Source organism: Phalacrocorax carbo, chromosome 6, assembly GCF_963921805.1.
Source record: "Phalacrocorax carbo chromosome 6, bPhaCar2.1, whole genome shotgun sequence".
NCBI lineage: Eukaryota > Metazoa > Chordata > Aves > Suliformes > Phalacrocoracidae > Phalacrocorax > Phalacrocorax carbo.
In genome coordinates this window covers 45,028,177-45,045,926 of record NC_087518.1, presented here as the reverse complement: position 1 = coordinate 45,045,926, position 17,750 = coordinate 45,028,177, and the positions used below count along the sequence as shown (strand labels likewise).

The 17,750-nt window shown below is 43.2% G+C and overlaps 1 long non-coding RNA gene across 1 annotated transcript in view; it reads left to right on the top strand.

The window, feature by feature from the left end:
• LOC135314092 (uncharacterized) overlaps positions 1-10,290 on the top strand; it is a 131,753-nt gene extending 121,463 nt beyond the window's left edge. Inside the window, exon 4 of the long non-coding RNA XR_010373571.1 lies at positions 10,231-10,290. This is a non-coding gene — a long non-coding RNA (uncharacterized LOC135314092). The remainder of the gene's footprint in view (positions 1-10,230) is intronic.
• Positions 10,291-17,750: the final 7,460 nt, after the last annotated feature.

Genomic DNA, 17,750 nt, shown 5'->3' with positions numbered 1-17,750 from the left:
AGTTGACAATTGATTTTGCTGGGAGAGTCAAAAAAAAAGTAAAAAACCCAGCTCCTTCTGCCATTAATGGTGGATTGTATGTCAGGATGAGCTATTTTCATCTACTCCCTTTGGATTCCTCTTGCAAAGAGTTCTTCAGAAACACAACAGATTTTCAGACATGCTTTTCTCCTGGTGAACCTTATTCAAATGAATTTGCATCCTTTAGTTCCCCAGAAGTCCTTGCAGCGTCAACATCTGTTTTGGTAAAGATTTGTTTAATAGGTAGCTAGATCTCAGAGTCTTTGTTGTCATAATATCCTTGCCCTTAAAGAAATGAAGGGGTGCCCATTTGGCATTTATTACAACAACTCTTCCTTCCTCATGTGAAGGAAACAATACCTTATTTCTCTCATTAGTGTAAAATATAAGCCTTTTAACATGTTGGTGTATCATTGCATAAATTATGAGGACTTCTCTCTGTTTATATGGAATGCAGACTTTTCAAAACCAGAGCACAGAGATGCTGGGCCATGAAAATAAAAAGCAGATGTTTTTCTCCCTGTCTGTCAGGAGGTTAAAGTTTATCAGGGTATTTTAACTCTTAAGGTCCTGTGACAGGCAACATCTATTGAACAGAGGGAACTGGCACTCTCAGGTGCAAGATGGGGCATCCAGTTAATCCTGGTTTGCTCTCAGGATTTGTTACAGGGCAAAGCTGTGTGTGACAAATACAGAAGGGAAGTTCTGCCATTGTTGGGTTTTCTTTCATATAAATGAAGGGAAAAGGTAGACTATAAATACTTACATGGCTGTGTTGTTGTCCTCTTCTGAAGCCCCAGGGCAGATGTCCTCTGGAGTTGCTTGCTTCATTTGCTTATCAATGTGAAGTATACTTCCCTCTCTGCACCCATCACTGTGTGGTTTTTGTGTATCACCCACTGCATCTAAGGAAGTAGCAGGAATCTGTCCTTGTGAGTGCTGAAACACTTGGGCTAGCACAGGGAGGCTGAACATGGAAAGGAGGGTAAAAATCAAAACAATCTTTATCTTACCCATAACCTCTGTGCAGAGGAGCAGGTGACACAAAGCCATCTGTGCCACATTTGGGGATCTCCTGGGCAGGGAGGATCCTAAAATGTCCCTGTAGGTACCATTTCCAGATGGCTGGCAGCATCAGAACTGCACCTGCAGCCCAAGACCTTGACAAGGGTGTGATGGCTGAAAAGAGTAGTGATTTCATCATGTGAAAATTAACTTAGGGCATGGATAAGCCCCCTCAAGGGCTGCGGGGTGTGTGTGGAGGAAGAGCAGAACTTAAAAAAAAAAAAAGCAGATATTCATCATGAAATATTGATTTAAACAAATTGTGCGAGCCAGGCAGATGACTCAAAAATGTGTAGCTGGCCAGTACTTCATGGTTTTGCCACAGTGGTTTATAGGGTTTGGAGGGAGAATTATGACGCAGAACAAATGAGATAAAAAGCTTGTTTAAGTGTGATTGAATGGGTCTAAAAGCTGCCCATTTTATGGGAAGGAACTGCAGGCACAATGCCAAGCTGTAGCATGCTGTATGGTTCACCAGCTTGTCATATCCATATGGGCCGATTCAGAAGAATCTGTTTAAAAATCATCCAAACAATGTATGGACGTTCTCATCACCGGGCCTAAGTGCGTGAAGGAAAGATACACCCAACGAGGTCATAAAGTGGTACCAGGATTTTAAAGACAGCAGCTTAGATGTTAGAAATTATCATCCACTGACATCACCCCAGTAACCATTAGCACTGGTGGGGTGGTTGTCCGCTTGATATTTTCATATGGAGTAGTATTTGTTGACAGCAAGCTTAAACGAGAAAGGATCACTGAGACTGGACACTCGTGAGGCAAGTCACGTTGCAGATGGATCAGATATCCTTGCAGTGAAAATGCTCCTTCAGCCAACAAGTTTCTTCTTTGATGGTTTATCCCAGAGAATTGAGCTGGTCAGATGTTCCCATGAAACCTTGAGCCTGGCTTATTTTGCTGGAACTGTGCTGAGCACAGTTGACTTTCCCGCTGCCTGAGGAAGAGAGCTTGAGTAAACCCACCTGTACTCCTGGCAGATCTCTTCCAGGACAGGAGAAACATAGTGCGTACAAGTCTCTAGCTCCCAAGTGGATGCACCTGGTGGATTTGCCCCAAGGCCAAGGATGCTGGGAGCTCTGCAGCTGCCCACTGAAGCTGACAAGCTTTGACGTGCATTTCACTGGGAGGCTGCAGCAGGGTCTGGGAAGCTTCTGGCTTCCTGGAAATTGCTTTTTTCAAAAACTGAAAAAAGTTTCTGTTCAATTTGGATCAAAACCAAATTTTATATATATATATTTTTATTTTTTTTTTTAAACCCTTACATTTTCAAGGCACTGGAAACACTGCTTTTCAGCCAGCTCTACTTGATAGTTTTATAGGACTTTGCCATAATAAAAGTGAAGTGAGACGAAACAGAAAAGCCTTGCTCAGTAACAACAGGGGGTGAGGGAGTGGGAAGGGAAGCTTTAACCAGAGACAGGCTTGCTGGGTGACTGTTCTGCCAGCAGAGGACAAAATACATGTGCCAGAAGTGTGATCAAAATCACGTGGATGCAAGGCTTTGCATCTCAGTAGCTCTGCAGTCCAGAAGAAATTAAGGTGCCTATTTGGAAAGTGGGGTGTTCTGTCCTGAACTCTCACTGGTCTCTTTAGCCAGGCAAACACTGTATTATTTCTCAGGCATATCTGAACAGATGCTTTTAGACTCTTACAGCTGTCTTCCCACATATGGAGCTTTGCTTTGTCACCTGACCCTGCCAAAGATCCAATCCTCCTTTTGACAGCAAAGAACTGTTTTTATTTACTACAAAAGCTGGTCTGGCCTTGGTTCTTGGTTTTGTAAATTATTCATCTTGTCTCAGCGGTAGTGGAGCTCCTCTCACATGTAATAAGTTTCATTCCGGCAAACTATCAAGTCCAGGTTTTGGCGGGGGCGAGATGGGGGTGGATAGTAAGGCAGAAGGGACTTAATAGCCCACTGTCTTCATTAACATTTACCAGCCAGGTGACCATCTCCCCCTTAGATAATGTCTCGTCCACCCCTTGCACTGCGAGTAGCTATGTCCTGTCCTGTTTCTGTATGGGGGCGCTGAGTGATAGATTATCAGTTAGAGCCAGGATCTGTCCTGATATACTTTTGCCTTCTTGCCTTCCTCAGTGGAGGTACCTGTCACACAACTATAGAAAAATTGTTTGGAGGGGACCTTTCAGTTGCATCAGGACTATCATCAAAACTAGATCAGATCAGCCATGGCTTGAAAACAACCATGGATGCATGTGCAACATCATCTCTAGATAACCTTTTCCAGAGCTCACTACCCCGTTAAGTAAAAAGTTTTTGTAATGTGTTCAATCTTAGCTTCCCATATTGCAATTTGTGTTGCACCCTTTATTAACTTTCTCTCCTTACCTAGAAGAGTTTGGTTCCATTAGCTTTGCCACTGTCCTTCATGTAGTTGTAGGTGGCTGTTATATTCCCCCTTAGCCTCCTCTTCACCAGACTGTACAAGCCCAGCTCCTTTACCCTGTCTTTTTTCCCAGCTGGCAATGAACTGCTGAATCATTGATTGCCACGCTCTGAGTCCAGCTGTCCAGCCCATTTTCAACCCATACAATGATCTACTTGTCCAGTCTGTACTTCCTCAGCTTACAAAAGAGAATACCATGGAAAATAGTGTCAAAAGCCTTACTAAAACCGAAGTATGTTACAGCACTGCTCTCACCTTGTCTATATAGCCAGTCATTTCATCCCATAAGGCAATCAGATTGGTCAATCGTAGTCTGCCCTAGGTAGATCTGTGTTGACTGTTCCCTATTTACCTTCTGGTTCTTCCCATGTGTGGAAATGGACTCCAGAGGATGTGTTCCATGGTCCTTTCAGGGACAGAGAGGAACCAGCTGCCCAGGATCCTTCTCTCACCTTTCTTATAGATGGGTGTAACATCAGCCATTTCCTGGTCGTTAAGGACTTTCCCCAGTCACTGTGATCTTTTGCAGGTAATAAACAGTGGCCTCACAGCCACATCATCCAGCTCCTCCAGTATCCTGAAGTGAAAACCACCTGTCTCCACTGATTTGAATATTTGCATCTACCCTGTGTTGTCTCTAACTTGTTGCTCCTGCACTGTTGACTGTCCCTTTCTTTTCCAAGCAATTATGGTTTGTACAGAGATCTAAGAGGAAGCTTTACTGGTGAAGACAGTGGGAAGAAAGTTCTTTAGTAATTTGGCCTTTTTCAAACTGAAAGTGGTTGTCTGTCAGGAGGCTGTCTTCCCACAAATGACAATTTTTTTTAAGTGACCTTATTCCATTTGAACTGCAAGTCATGGGACTGCAGGGTGGCATGTTGTAATCATTCAGAGCTAAGTATGAGACAGGGATTTGCTTTGCTCAATATCTGAGTTCCAGCAGATGAGTCTCATATAATGTGAATCTTTGCACAAAAGCCTGTGTAAGGTCCTTTCAAAGACACAACTCCCCAACTGTGTACGTCTATTCCATTCACCAAGAATGTTATACAATTGTTTCCTCTAAGAATGAAGTCCAAGGGAAGATTAATTCTCTATGCAACTTTGATATGCTTTTATCTTCTCTTATTTTCATGGATATTCTGGGTAGTAAATCCCTTATATCCAGCTATGTGAACAGTTTACTAAACATCTGTCAGTAGCACCCGTGCCCATCTCGCTAATCTGGAATACCAACATGCATCCAAACCCTAAAAAATGCTTAACGATCTGTATCACAGTACTAAAAATGCAATGCAGTTTGACTCAAAAATTGTCAAGTGTCTGCATTTTGTTCATATAAACTTTATTTGCAAGGCAATCTTTAGACATAGGAAGAAACCCTTTTCCAGAAGGAAAACATTAGCGATGGGTGCAGTAGTGAAGGGTGGGAGACAGGGCTGTGACTGGATTGGTCCTTGGAGGTCAGATGGTTATCAGAACCAGTGAGAGAACTTGAACAAATAGGTCTGTGGCATTTAGGCACTATATTAAATAGGATTTGTGGTACTTGCTGCTTCAAGCTGTGCCAATAATAGCACGGGTAGCCTTTCTGGCACATGTGGTTCCAGTCCTAGTTGGAACCAGTGGGGCATGAAAAAATATGCTCTATTACCAGTATTTGTTGTGAAACTTTTACTGGAGAATTCAACCCAGGCTGGACATTCGTAGTGTTATGTGATCTCTCATTTCTTTCTCAAGCTCCGCACTCAGCAACAGATCAGCTCACATTTAGAAAGCAAGGATCATCAGGCAAACATGGGCTCTGCTCCTGTATAGTTCTGTACTCTGTTCCCCCAGTCCCTGGGTCACCAAGGTCTTGCCAACACTATCTTTCTAAAGTAACACAATGACCTTGCACAGAGGAAGAGTTAATTTAGCCAACCTACAAAAGGGGAAATGAAGGAAAAATGAATTTATTTGGTGGGGCAGGCTGATGACAGCAATGACAGAGGAGCTTGGGTCTGACTGGCCCTTTTTGGGTCCTTATTCCCAGGCCAGCTTTGCTGTTACTTGCTTATACTGCCCACCACACTGGGAGGGAAGGCAGAAACAAGAGAAGTGGGTGGATTTAATTCAAAATTTCAAAGATGTTGCCGCTGGGTTTGCAGATGGTGGCAGCAGATGACAGAAATGAACTAATTTTCCCTCTGAACATTCCTTTCATCCCTAATAAAAAAATCTTAAAATAAAGAGCTCCTACAAGAAATGTGGAGTTTTCTCCCTCTCCATATTTTTTCTACAGAAGTAGGTAGCCAGAGCAAAAGAGAGTAGATTCTTGCATGAATTCCTGGAGTACATTTTCCAGATATCTCAATAATGGCCCATTTTGCAAGACTCCCTTTTAGGCCCAGAACTGAGATAATCTGTGTGCGTCTTAGTCCAGCTCATTCACCTCCAATAGAACTGCCCTTGACATTGACTATTTTTCATTTTCCAAGTCCCTGTTGTCAATTCTTTTTATTTATCTTGCCTGTGGCAGGGAATTTCTACATGGAAATCTTTTTTCAAACCCAATTGCTTGTTGGGTTTGAAAGATCTATCGTTCCTCTTGCTACAGGCTAAGGAGAAGGAGTGATGGCTTTTCTCATCACTGGCTGCAGCTGTTCTTCTCTTGGTAGCTGTTTCTGAGCTTGGATTTACCAGTGGCTCCTGTCCCTTTCTTCTATGGGAACAGAGTTTGAATGTGAGTTGTTTGGTTTCCTCACCCCATAGTCATCTGGCTGATCCAGACAACATACAGGCAGCAAGCCAAAATGTGACAGTGTGGACAATTAGACTGTGTTTCCAGCCCTGAGCTAACATAAAAGCATAGACAGAGCTCAGCGTCAAGTGAACCATGCACTGTCTTGGAAAACTTTCTGATTTTTCAGTCCCGTTCTGTTCAATACAATATCTTTGGAGCTCAGAGAAGGGACTTAAGGACCTGCTTCCATGTGTTCCTGCATGACATTTATTTCCCCTAGCTCTGCCCAAACCATGAAAGGCAAAGGGAAATTTAGCCATCAGATACATTCCTGTCTTGATGCTCTTTGATCTCAGTTTGCTTTTAGATTCTGCATGCCTGAATGACAGTTGTACTGACAGTAAGGAAGAACAACCACATTTTATTTTTTTTAGGAAGGATACAACAACAGCTGTTTTTCCCAGAGATAGCTCTCCTTGCATGATTCCTGCTCTTCAACAACACCTCTTTTTCCTGCATTCTCAGTTTTCCACTGTGTGTTTCTGGTGGGATGATTTGTGCTGATCTTAGCTCAGGAGGCTTTACGGGTCCCCTGGTTACAGCCTAATAAGTGGGGAGAAGTTATTAAAGAAAAAAACCAACCAAACCCATCATGACATTTCTTAAAATAATATGAATTGCCCATTCAGCTGTTCATACACTGCAAAGTAGAACCCAGACCGCTTCTCAAGCTGAAATCCCTCTTGAAGCCTGGATCCCACTGAGGGTTTAGGACTGGATTCTTATTTATACAGAGGTCTCTTGAGCCAGCAAGCACAGGATGTAAATTATTATTACTCTCACTTTCACATGAGAATTAGGCCTTTAGAGTCAACTTGAGTTACCTTGTGCTGGCTACATCAGTCACATATGACCACCTGTTGTTCCTTGGTTAAGCTTAGCTGTATTTAGGTTTTTTGGCAGGAATGCTTCCTTTGCTGTGTGTTTTCACAGCCCTGGCCACTAGGTGCTACTGCAACACAAATACAGTGATGGTTGAATGGAGTCAGCCAAATCATGGCCCTTGGAGCTCAGCGTGGAAGGGTCTTTCTGCAGCCCTGATTCCTCTTGCCAGTGTGACTGCCATGCCTGAGCTGAGGTATGGAGTTCTCATGGTGAGCCTTGAGTTAAGGGACAGGCCCAGGGCTGATAAGAGAAGTATAGGGCACTGTGGTGAGGCTAAACCAACCTCACCAGGAACCGATCCCCAATCCATAAGAGAAGAATATGGAGGATGGACTCCATGGTGTGCATGCACATCTGGGTGACATATGGGAGAGGACTGCACAGGGGAATGATGCTTTTGGTCACCAACTGTTGGTGGAAGACCTATTACTGGAGGCAAGATGTGAAGTACTGCTGCATTCCTCTCAGATGGTTCATTTATAGAGCTGGATCATAGAGTTTAGGACTAAAAAGAATGCTTGGATCTTCTAGACTGACATCCTTAGTCTAGTAGATATTTGATTTCACTGGTTAACCTGGTATAGAGACCAGCTGATTGTGTGTTAGCAAAAGGATCACCTCCAGAAAAGCATCTTCTCAACCTCAAGACGTCAGGAGAGAAACACCACCAGTTTTCCATGGTTATTGATACTTCATGTCTAACCCAGCTTGTGCCTTCCCGCTTGTTTGAATTTGCCTGCCTTGGAGTATAGAAGAGGTTCTCCTACAGTGTGTACAACCAGGAGCCAAACAGGGAACAAAAATAAATGTATATAAGCTCTGTATTTTTCCACTGCAGTTTCTTTCTGGTTTATATTTTGGACTTTTTTTTTCCCCAGAAGAAAAGGAATTCTTAGTAAAATGGAATTTTTTAATTAAGGCAACAAAACAAAACTTGTTCTTCTTGAAAACCTCAAAATTGAATAATCTGGTTTTAGGAAATCCTGTTTCTTAGGCTGGCTTCATTATATCTTATATCCTCAACATGATGCTGTCTTTCATAAGACTTAATTTGTGTAGTAGAAGCCAGTAATAAAAGCAGCAAATGTTCCCTTTGCCCTGTTACTAGCTTTAGTTTAACTGGACTAGCTTCAGCACCTCTAAGGAGGCAGCAGAGAGACAGTTTGCACAACTCTACCTTAGAACAAATATATTAAATGGAGATAGAGAATTCTCATTCTCATGGGCTCTTATTTGTCCATCTGAGCAGTTTGCTTGCTGCAATATGCCCTAAGGACCTACAGGTCTTACGAGTTCCTACCCCAGCTCAGTGCCCGGTGCTTCTCTGGTTTACACCATCACAGTCTGGGGCTCTGTACACTGAAATCTTTGTGTGATTTTTTTTTTCATGGTGGACGGGCCATCTGCCAACAAGGCCAGGGCAGAGTGCTGTATATTTGGTAGTTCTGAATAATTCTGCTGTTGTATTCTGTAAAATAAGTGGGAATGCTTAGATTTCTGTTGGTGTCCTCTAACGCTCTAATAGCTTTACCCTTAGCTTCTGGGTAAAAAACCCAGTCTTTATCTATTGAGCCTGTAAATTTTGATTACTTTTGACATGGTCTACTGTTTTATGCTGTTTTAATTACTCCCCTGCCTCATATCCAGTTGGAGCAGGAATTCAGAGCTGATTCAGTTTATCATGCATGTAATGAAACTTACAGAAAAGCATTTCACTAGAGAGTTTCAACATTGTTCACTTGTGTTTCGTCCTCACTTTACTGCTAAACTTTGCTTTTCTTCTTAGTTGAGTCCAGGGTACAGACCAGAACAGGCATTTGTGAAAAATCTTAGCATTTGTTATTATTTTTCATTTACTGCCTAAGAAGTCTGACTGTATCGTATTGAGCCCATGCAGAATGGGAGCACGCTTGCAACAGCTTGCACCCCCCTCTGACATGATGCATTCCAGGAAAGATGAAATTACCAGTTAGGTGGCCACAGCAAATTTACACAATGTGATCTAACCTGTGGTTACAGTGGGGTTTCACCTGAAACCTAAATGCAGAAATCAGCTCACACCTTTTCCAAAAATGGTGTGCTGAATGTAGATAGTGCTAGGCCATGAGGGGACCTGTGCACAGCTGGCACTTATTTGCTTTTCTAGTAAGGCTGCTACTACTTGATCTGACCCATTTAAAGACAGGGGGATATATTTTTTCCCTTTATGTTTTCTTCCAAGAACTTGCAGTGTTCCCAGATCACTGGATGACCGCAGGTGCTGGTAATCACACAGGGACAGAAATATCCATCCTTTTAGGCATATGTCTAAAGTTGCTGCTCAGTAGCATGTGTTCAAATGAGAGTTCACTAAGGAATGAACTCTCTGTCCAACCGATAAATACCTGAGATTCTGATGTGTTTGCTTCTTTGTCAAATGCTGAACCTCAGACCTCAACCCAACCTGAAGGCCTTTAAAACAGCTCCCAAAACATGGAATTTCCATACTGGTGGGGAAGAACTACTAAGAGAGCTCAAAGAAACAAGTCTTTGGAAGCTCTTTTAATGGTGGTTGAGGGAGGAAAAAATTTTGGCAATGTAAGGTAGGGCAGTAATATTCCACAATTATAATGCTGTCTCTCACTATAACCATGCTAAATGATTTGTAACATTCTGAGAAAAGAAATGTGCACCATCAGCATTAATAAGCTTGAGACAGAGAGTTTGGCCAACATCAAAAATTTTAGATTTGCGTTTGGATCGAGAGTAATTTGCCTTCAAATATTGCGTGCTTTCCTTGTACTTAGATTGCACTTCTTTTTGAAGCCACTAAAGCAGACCAGTTAATTCTTGCTGCACCAGTAATCTCTGCTTGGACACTTTCCTACCCACAGCAAAATGCCCTATGTGTTGTCTAGTGTCACCTCTCAGTTAGCCACACAGGGTGATCCTGTTGTAAGTAAGTATCAAGATATAGTTTGTCAGAGCGCCACATTGCTTTTGTTGCTTGAATGCTACTTTGGGAGGAAATGGTTTAGAATAACCATTCAATTGGTGTACTTTCAGGTTTGGATACTTGAAAGAGAGCAAATACTTTGTCAGACTGTTTGGCAGACTGTTGGAGCAGACTGGCTGGTGAGTATGCGTGTCACTATCTTTTCTGAGACAGGATATGTGTCATGAACCTCGTAGTGCCAAACCTTACAAGATATTTTTCTTCAACTTGAGTGATGGGTCATGCTTCTAGAATATGGCTGCAGGGCTTAGTGTAGTGACAACATTACATTTTTCATGGTCATGAAGTGGTTATAATAGATCTGAAGTGTTGTGAACCACAAATAGTTAGGAACAAATTTTATCTGCTGCTCAAAATTTCATGTAGATTGCTACATCTTTCCTTTGAACAATTGTTATTGTGCTTTTTGTGCAAACATTTGCTTACTAGCTGGGCCTGGAGGTTACAAGTTCAGAGTTTTCCCTGGGGAGGAAAATGGTCTTTATTGATGATTGACATCCTGCCTTCCTAACGGGTTTTTCCTTTGGGAATGCTGATCTTCAAGAACTCCTCTAGATGATCATGTTCCATCCATCTCCTTGTCTTTACTCTCTGGCAGAGCACCCTATTTTGCTTCTGCAGTGGTCATGCATTCCTTCCGATTCCTGCTGTAGGCCAAATTAGCCCCTCACATTGACTTGTTTCTCCGTACATACTTGCAGCTGTGAGACCTTCTATCATGAAGATGGCTGAGATGATGCCCTGTGGGGCTTGCACGCACCCTGATTCTTACTTTCCTTGTTTGAGAATGACCAAATACTTGTGTTAGGTTGTTGGTAGCCTGAACTACAGACACACAGGGATGCCTGAGGTAGGCTTGTGCAGGCAAGTGCTGTGAGAGGCACAACTGTGAAGTGCACCCACCCAGGAGATGCCAAACCTGAGCAAATATATCAACAGAAATTATATTTCTTGCCATGGAAGGCAGGCACTGAACACAAACTTCCCTAAAGCATACTTATTGAGGTATCTTAAAAAGATATTTAGCCACAGGCAACAAAGTGTCTTACTGAGGCAGTGGTCTTATTTCTATACAACTTATTAGCTTAGGAGCAGCATTGCACACCTGCAACTCCACTGCTTCCAGAGGTAGCCTGGGTCCAGGAGCACCCAGGAACACCTCCACATGTGTGCAGTATGTGGTCTTGTGGCCCAATTAATCAACCTTCCCGGAACCACAAGAGCTAAGAAGAGCTGCAGAGAGTCAACTGGCTCTGTGGGATGCCAATGTGGTGGTCCAGAAATAGTAGGTATATTTTGGATTTTTAATTTGTCTGGATAATCCTTAATCCTTGTTGTCTCAGATAATGGAGGGCTGAATGAAAGACTATGCTGCAAACTAGCCTCTGCAACAGTTGGTACTTGTATTTGGCCTTTGATATTTATCAGTACACATAACAACATCAACACACATGCACTGTTTTTGCATCCACTGCTTCAATATAGGGTAGGCTTGGCTTTGGTCACAATGCTTTCTTTTGTTTTCCTTGGTTCTTTATTTTCTTCTCTGCATTGACACCTCGATTTTTGTCTGCTAGTTTGTTATATTTCTGGTAGTGGATACCTCTCCAGGCCAATACATTTTAAGAGCCTCTAGGGCAGTGCACAGTAAAAGAGCCAAAGCTGGAGAAAGGTTTGGAAGACACATGCAGTAGGGCACACAGGTGGAGCAATGGGCAAGGGTTTGTCCAAAGGAATAGGAGCCAGCTTTTGTCCTGAAGGCCAACCCACTGTCTGCAGTCACTGCCTCTGCTGCTGACTGAGTAATTCCAGTTTCAGGTTGGGAAGGTTGATGTCAGTTGGCCTGCAGGACTTGTGGTGGGTGGTGACTGCAGTCTCCTCTCCTCCACCATCAAACTTCTGAATGTTGATGTGATGGCAGGTATTCCTCTTGATAGTCTACAAGCTGTGTAGCTTGCTTAGGAAGTTGCTTAGGTTCAGTCCCTTTCCCTTCCTCATATCCCTGAAATATGGAAAAATAGAGCGTTAAAAACCTTGTTCACCATGTGTTAATGTGCTTAGGTGGTCCCTTCTTCCCTTTAGGGCTGAGCTACAGAGCAATGGATTGTTCTGCAGGCGTCAGGATGTGATGGTTTGAGAGAGGGCCCAGGTAAAACTGCTGTTTTAGCCAGTGTTAAGAATGTGCCCAGTTCACTTGCATTCTCTCCCCAGCTTTTGAGCTTAATCCTACTGGTGCCAACTGTACAGAGCTCCAACAAAGTACTTTTAGCCTCTTCTTTTTCTGGTGATGACCAAATACGCTCCTGAAGGAGGAACAGAAAGACCCCGATTGCTATGGCAAGCACCAAACTATCTGGTCCTCTTGCAATGACAGCAGTCAGGCATGTCCGGTCCTTGCTTCATTGCCCAGTGTAGAAACATCCATTTACCAGAAAGGGTTAAGGATGTTGAGCATTTAGCATGATTAGGTACACCCTGGCAGTGTAAAAATTTATACATCCTCCTGCTTCAGTGAGGACAGCCCTGAAGTGACCTCCTGGAAAACTCTCAGGAGTTTCTGTACGATTTCACATGGGCTTATCCCCGTCATAGACATGGAGGGCCAAAAAGCTGCCCTGTAGCTAGCTGGCGTGTGCCTTTTATGAGTCCTCAACAGATGAATGAATGTCATACTTATGTAAGAGAAGGGATTATTTGTTCTACTCCCATATTTCAGAGATTTGGATCATGCAGTGCATAATTTTGACTATGTCTTGTTTTCCATCCAAAGCTGATTTCCAAGCATTCTGTATAGTTCAACATTACTCATCTGGGAGAAGCAAAGAAACCTGAGTACGACTTTTACAGGGCAGGACATAGGGATGAAAAAACTACACTGTGACAACATTGTATCAGTTCAATTTGAAATGATTGAAAGCTCCTTCTCTCCGTAGGAACCCACAGAGAGCTTGGGCAGGCCACCACCACTACATGGCAGTTTTGAAATACTAGCTGTGCACCCAGGAGGCCCCTGGATGTTGCTAGCCAAATTCATGGGCATGTCTGTGAACACCAAAGTGGTGAGCTGTCTGTGCAAAGTGTCAAGACTAGAGAGCCCATCTATTGGGCCTGCACATGGGGTTTATCTAAAAGCTCCTTGAAATCCATTGGCATTGTGACCTGTGTACGAGGGCCATAGTGCAAAATGCAGTTTGTGACTGGATCAAAAAAAGATGTTTTGAAACTTCACCGCTAATTTAAGGCCAAATTCTGTAATCTTCTCAACCCAGTATACAAACCCATGCACTGAGAAAAGTGAACAAGTTGGAAGACTTTGTCTTCATGTAGGAGCAGAAAGAAACCTGAATGCATTTTAGGAGCTGAATGTTTTTATCCTACACTCAGCCAAATAAGCAGGAAACATCTTTCCTCTGTGTGTTTCATTATTAGAATAGAATTTCCCAATCACAGTAACTTTATCTTCCAAGTTGCAAATATTCCGGTTTTTATTCAACAACAGTTGAGTAAAACTCAACTGTGCAGCCTCTTCAATGGGAAATGTGAACACCGCTGCTCATCCTTTGCAGTTGTGACACCATATAGGTGATATCAGTACTGTAAAATTGCTCTCCCCACCTACCCACACCTTGGCACATGTAAAGTTTGCTCTGCACACATGTAGCCATCTGCTTTGAACTCCTATAGCAGTCAGTGGGATAACAAGGCAAAACCTCCAAAATCAAAGGTGCTTGGGCATCACACAGCCAGCTGAAATGAGCAATTATCTTCAATCTGTGCACAAAAGCCCAGGGTGCAGTGGGGGCTGGGTGAATAACCCTTTATTTGTTGACAAAAGTAATGAGTCTGTTTTTCCTTTGGTAGGGAAGGCAGCAACTGCGGCAGCATTTCTTCTACTTGCGATAAGAAGTGAAAATGCAAATGTGATGGGGAAACAAATTAATTGTGAGAGTCCTAATTAAAATCACTGGGAGAGGTATTACATTACAGTGCAAAGAAGTAGATTAATATGACCTTTCTGTGAACTTCTCAATCCTACTAGAAGCATAAATTTAAGGTCTCCTAGTGGAGAAGTGTTCTGGCACCGAACTGGTGTCTACAATCAGGATTTTGTCTGCAGGTATCAATGCACAAAATCTCTGCCTCGTGGAGCTCTGAGTCCCCCGAGGCTTGTTATGTTTTGCCTTCATTTGCTGTAGTCCATGTCAGAGGGTTTCAGTGGCCTGGCCTGGCTCTGGCTGCTCCCCTCTCCTCCCAGCCTGGAGCAGGGAGCAGGGAAAAACTCTTGCAAGAAGGTGGTAAAAAAGGCCATGGTAACTGGAGCAGAACAGAAAGCTGTATACTGCAGAAATGCTTGCTGAAAATATATAATTTTTGTCTGCTACCAATTGTCACAAACAGTTAAGGCAAGCAATTTATGGCTGTGTAGCTCACACTTACCCTGCTAGATTTCCAGCTCTGACTCCTACCTGGCATGTTGCAACGATTCCTCCTGATTTTAACTCAGCGCAGGGCAAACAAGCATAATGAAACAGATATACAGCCTTCCTTTAAGGAAGGGTTTGGTTTTTCTTTGGCTCCCTCATCATTAAACAAACGTTTTTGCTGAGTGACAGCTGTTTCTGCTCAGAAACAGGACACAAAGTTTGGCTTTGTTTTAATCCTGGGACATTTATCACAGGACTTTGAAGCATACACCCTTCATTTTCCCCTTCTCTATCTGTCCAAAGCTTTGGGGTTGAGAATGAGCTGGAAGAGAAAGGGTTTTCAAAGGGATATTTCACTATTAAAAGTTCAGCATTGCTCTCATATGTGATTTTCCTGGTTGGCAGCTTTATGCCTAAAACCTCTATTTTAAAACTGGTGCACACTGGTGATATGAGTATGCCACATGGTGTCTGATGTCCTTCAGCGACAGCAGATTCATAGCATTTTCCCTCATAAAAATCCTCTCCCTTGCCAAAAAAGGTCCAGCTGCAGTTATGAAATCAGTAAACAGAGACCCTGCTACAATGAGGCAGCTTGGCCTTTTCAGTTCCCTTGATCTGCAGAACACAGTGCACATCATAACTTTGCATAATACACAGCGTCCATGCAGTACCCTTGGAAAGGCTCCTTTATTCCTATAGAGGCGTGGGATTTGATAGCACTTATGGTCCTTGTGTGCTACTTCACAATTAATAGGAAGTTCATCTTATTCAATTGTTATGTTATCAAGTTTTATTAAAGTCTATGCATAGGATGTAGTTAAAAGCCTATGGGCCAAAACCCCCCACCTTAACTGTGAGATATTGCACCCCTGAAATTTGAGTGTCTCCTAATAGACATAATCTGAGTGCTTGGGAAGTGGTTAGTGGAGCTCGGATGTTACCATGAACAAATCTTCGTTAATAATTCTTTCAATTGGAAATATGTTCTGAATCTGCTCTATCTGACCACTAATGGCTTTTGTGTTGCTCACTGTGAAATTCATAGGCAATTAGGGAAATGGAGATGGATCTGATAGCTAATTGCTGCAAAAATCATCCTCCAAATTGTTGAAAACCAGAATTCCTCAGCTGAAATCCACAAATGACTTCATGCAAACTAAAGAGGCTCCCCAGTGGCGCCTGTGTGGTGAGGATTTCAAGATGCTATAGCAGGATGGGTTGGGGTTGGAAGGAACTGTGCTGGGACAAGCAGAGGCAGCATGGCTTTCTCATCACTCTAGAGACCCTCAGCTACATCTCCAAAGGCACCACTGGCTCTCCTGGCCATGTGGCACTTGCAGAGTTTGTTGGAGGGCTACCCTCAGCTCTGTTGCTTTTGGGGAGCAACTGTGCCATGAACAGAGCGTAAGGGCCACATTGGCAAGGGACTAGAGAGCAACTTCAGCTCTAGCTCCCTTTTCCATTTGAAAAGTCCATCCTGTATACCAATTTTCTAGCCTAGATTCAGGTGTAAGCTGTATCTCAGTATCCCTTAGATGACTAGGAAGGCCTCGTAGGAGTTTGTCACTCCCCTGCTTACACCACACTGGTGACGTGTGACACTACAGGGCAATGAGGAGGTGGCCAGAGCAATCTCTACCAGATCTGTGTGCTAAACCCTCAGCTGAGACAACCAAATACAGAGTCTGGACAGACCAAGTGGAAAAGCTTAGTCCAACTCCCTGTCGAAAAACATCTTGAGTCTCTGCTTGTCTCCAATGAACAAGGAGGCCTGAGCTGAACAGGTCTTTAGAAAGCACCCTTCAGTTTTAAGGTTCAGGTGGTAGACTGAGCATGTACAGCAGGCCCAGACCTGCTCCTTTGTGGTGTCCTGTGCTGTGCCAAAGCTCTTATTTGCAGACCTGAGAGTAGCTGATTCTAATCTGTTTATTGCTGGAGTTTTTTAGTAAAGTCTAGCCACCCCTGTAAGGAAGAGGGGCTCTAACTTCAGTTCAACACACACAAGAAGCAAATCAGAAATAACTTCTGATACCAAAGCCATTGAAATGAGTTGCGTTAACTCTGGAGACGATGGGTATGAGATCAGAGAGGGGTCTGATGAGGTGTAGTTGCTGACTTGCTTTAGTTTTTGGGAGGACATTTCTGTTTGGGAGGCAGGTACTTGAAAGGCATTTCTGAAAAGAAATATGTATTGATCTTTTCAGATACATAAATACATATACTGAATTTGTACTTGACACCCTAGCTTGGAGTTGAAGGAATGAAAGGAAAATTGAAAATAAAGTGAAAAAAGAACAGTGAAGAAATAAAAATCTCTGTGAATATGGGATAAAAGTCTAAAGAAACCCAGAGAAATCACTTTGTGTCTTGTAATCTGGAAAAAAATTCAGGGCAAGAGAGTCAGCATTTTTTGTTATGACTTTACCAACGCGGTGGACTAACGGAATGAGAGGACCGTCCTAGTTGGCTTCATTTCTGTACAAACGCATCACACCTGGCTCTGCGCTATTTGTGCTGACCTCTGTTGGCCATGTAAAGTGAGAATTTAGGGACCAGATCTGAGAAAAAGGGAAAAAAAAAGCACATTTGTGTTTTGGCTTTGATTGCAGCAGCCTGGTGTGGAGCTGAGATGGGGCGGGCTTGTTCACCGAGGCCCCTCCAGCGGGAGGACACAGAGAAGTCTGTGTTAGTTTCCATGCTGCTTAACATTTGTATTTATTTATGCACCGCATTTAATTCTTTATTTATTCTGCATGTGAGCGCAGATTTAATGCTTGGCTCCAGGCAGTCCTGTGTTTATCCACAGGACTGCAAATGTTCAGACTGACAATAGGTTTTAACCCCAAGTGGAAAGGCCACTGCTGCATCTGCTGCCGTAGTGCCTGTCTACCCATTTGGACACTGAGGAGCTGCTGGTGGCTTGGCTGATGGGATATCTGCTCCCAGGAACAATACTGATGACACTAAGTCCACAGCCAGGGGCCAGGACCATTCTCTGGTGGGTTGTGGCTCCTGAAGCATGAGGTGCAGAGGCAGAGGTGCTGCAGGAAAAGCACGGTGCTGCTGTTTGCAGCAGAAGGGAGTTGGTCATGTGGGATGGAGTTAATGGGACATTTGCACATCGCTTTCTTCCTTGGCCGCTG